We start from the raw sequence: 2,500 nt of genomic DNA on the forward strand, positions 1-2,500 counted from the left end.
TGTTCAGTGCTTTGACGCAATGTATTTTGTTTAAAGCACTATATAAATAAAGGTGATTGATTGATTGATTGAATACCAGGTGCTGTAAGCTTTTTGGACATTTTTCACTTAGTATATAATAATTTTGCCAAAAAAAAGTCAATGCCCGATCTCTGAATATTTGCAGGTTTGGGCCTGGTTAGTACATGGATGGGAGACAGCCTGGGAATACCAGGTGCTTTAATCTTTTTGGAAAATTTCACGAATTATATAATAATCTTTCATTAAAAAAAAAAAGAGTCAATGCCCGATCTCTGAATCTTAGCAGGTTTAGGTCTGGTTAGTACTTTGATGAGAGACTGCCTAGGAATACCAGGTGCTTTAAGCTTTTGGGCTTTCTTTCCTACTTATATAATGTACTGGCGATAAGATTGGCTGGTCTTTAAATAGCCCTCTCTTTGCAACAGACTTCGCTTACGGCCATACCAACCTGGCTATGCCCGATCTCGTCCGATCTCGGAAGCTAAGCAGGTTTGGGCCTGGTTAGTACTTTGATGGGAGACCGCCTGGGAATACCAGGTGCTGTAAACTTTTTGGACATTTTTCACTTAGTTTATAATAATTTTGCCAAAAAATAGAGTCAATGCCCGATCTCTGAATCTTAGCAGGTTTAGGTCTGGTTAGTACTTTGATGAGAGACTGCCTAGGAATACCAGGTGCTTTAAGCTTTTGGGTTTTCTTTACTACTTATATAATGTACTGGCGATAAGATTGGCTGTTCTTTAAATAGCCCTCTCTTTGCAGCAGACTTCGCTTACGGCCATACCAACCTGGCTATGCCCGATCTCGTCTGATCTCGGAAGCTAAGCAGGTTTGGGCCTGGTTAGTACTTGGATGGGAGATCGCCTGGGAATACCAGGTGCTGTAAGCTTTTTGGACATTTTTCACTTAGTATATAATAATTTTGCCAAAAAATAGAGTCAATGCCCGATCTCTGAATCTTAGCAGGTTTAGGTCTGGTTAGTACTTTGATGAGAGACTGCCTGGGAATACCAGGTGCTTTAAGCTTTTGGGTTTTCTTTCCTACTTATATAATGTACTGGCGATAAGATCGGCTGGTCTTTAAATAGCCCTCTCTTTGCAGCAGACTTCGCTTACGGCCATACCAACCTGGCTATGCCCAATCTCGTCTGATCTCGGAAGCTAAGCAGGTTTGGTCCTGGTTAGTACTTGGATGGGAGACCGCCTGGGAATACCAGGTGCTGTAAGCTTTTTGGACATTTTTCACTTAGTATATAATAATTTTGCCAAAAAATAGAGTCAATGCCTGATCTCTGAATATTAGCAGGTTTGGGCCTGCTTAGTACATGGATGGGAGACTGCCTGGGAATACCAGGTGTTTTAATCTTTTTGGAAAATTTCACAAATTATATAATAATCTTTCATAAAAAAAAAAAAAAGAGTCAATGCCCGATCTCTGAATCTTAGCAGGTTTAGGTCTGATTAGTACTTTGATGAGAGACTGCCTAGGAATACCAGGTGCTTTAAGCTTTTGGGTTTTCATTCCTACTTATATAATGTACTGGCGATAAGATTGGCTGGTCTTTAAATAGCCCTCTCTTTGCAGCAGACTTCGCTTACGGCCATACCATCCTGGCTATGCCTGATCTCGTCTGATCTCGGAAGCTAAGCAGGTTTGGGCCTGGTTAGTACTTGGATGGGAGACCGCCTGGGAATACCAGGTGCTGTAAGCTTTTTGGAAATTTTTCACTTAGTATATAATAATTTTGCCAAAAAATAGAGTCAATGCCAATCTCTGAATATTAGCAGGTTTGGGCCTGGTTAGTACATGGATGGGAGACTGCCTGGGAATACCAGGTGCTGTAAGCTTTTTGGACATTTTTCACTTAGTATATAATAATTTTGCCAAAAAATAGAGTCAATGCCCGATCTCTGAATATTTGCAGGTTTGGGCCTGGTTAGTACATGGATGGGAGACTGCCTGGGAATACCAGGTGCTTTAATCTTTTTGGAAAATTTCACGAATTATATAATAATCTTTCATTTAAAAAAAAAAAAAAAAAAAAAAAAAAAAAGAGTCAATGCCCGATCTCTGAATCTTAGCAGGTTTAGGTCTGGTTAGTACTTGTATGAGAGACTGCCTAGGAATACCAGGTGCTTTAAGCTTTTGGGTTTTCTTTCGTACTTATATAATGTACTGGCGATAAGATTGGCTGTTCTTTAAATAGCCCTCTCTTCAATCAATCAATCAATCACCTTTATTTATATAGTGCTTTAAACAAAATACATTGCGTCAAAGCACTGAACAACATTCATTTGGAAAACAGTGTCTCAATAATGCAAAATGATAGTTAAAGGCAGTTCATCATTGAATTCAGCTATGTCATCTCTGTTCAGTTGAAATAGTGTCTGTTTTTATTTGCAATCAAGTCAATGATATCGCTGTAGATGAAGTGACCCCAACTAAGCAAGCCAGAGGCGACAGTGGCAAGGAACCGAA

The 2,500-nt window shown here is 39.6% G+C and overlaps 4 non-coding genes across 4 annotated transcripts; all 4 read left to right on the forward strand.

Moving 5' to 3' along the window:
* The first annotated feature begins 451 nt into the window (after nt 1-451).
* LOC127996411 (5S ribosomal RNA) lies at nt 452-570 on the forward strand. Its single transcript, XR_008169318.1, has one exon. It is a non-coding gene; the product is annotated as a 5S ribosomal RNA (ribosomal RNA).
* Nucleotides 571-791: 221 nt separating this feature from the next.
* LOC127995709 (5S ribosomal RNA) lies at nt 792-910 on the forward strand. Its single transcript, XR_008168646.1, has one exon. It is a non-coding gene; the product is annotated as a 5S ribosomal RNA (ribosomal RNA).
* A 221-nt stretch (nt 911-1,131) lies between these two features.
* LOC128003652 (5S ribosomal RNA) lies at nt 1,132-1,250 on the forward strand. The gene has a single exon (XR_008176372.1). It is a non-coding gene; the product is annotated as a 5S ribosomal RNA (ribosomal RNA).
* A 364-nt stretch (nt 1,251-1,614) lies between these two features.
* Nucleotides 1,615-1,733, forward strand: LOC128000546 (5S ribosomal RNA). Its single transcript, XR_008173327.1, has one exon. It is a non-coding gene; the product is annotated as a 5S ribosomal RNA (ribosomal RNA).
* Nucleotides 1,734-2,500: the final 767 nt, after the last annotated feature.

This window comes from Carassius gibelio, chromosome B22 (genome assembly GCF_023724105.1).
Source record: "Carassius gibelio isolate Cgi1373 ecotype wild population from Czech Republic chromosome B22, carGib1.2-hapl.c, whole genome shotgun sequence".
Lineage (NCBI taxonomy): Eukaryota > Metazoa > Chordata > Actinopteri > Cypriniformes > Cyprinidae > Carassius > Carassius gibelio.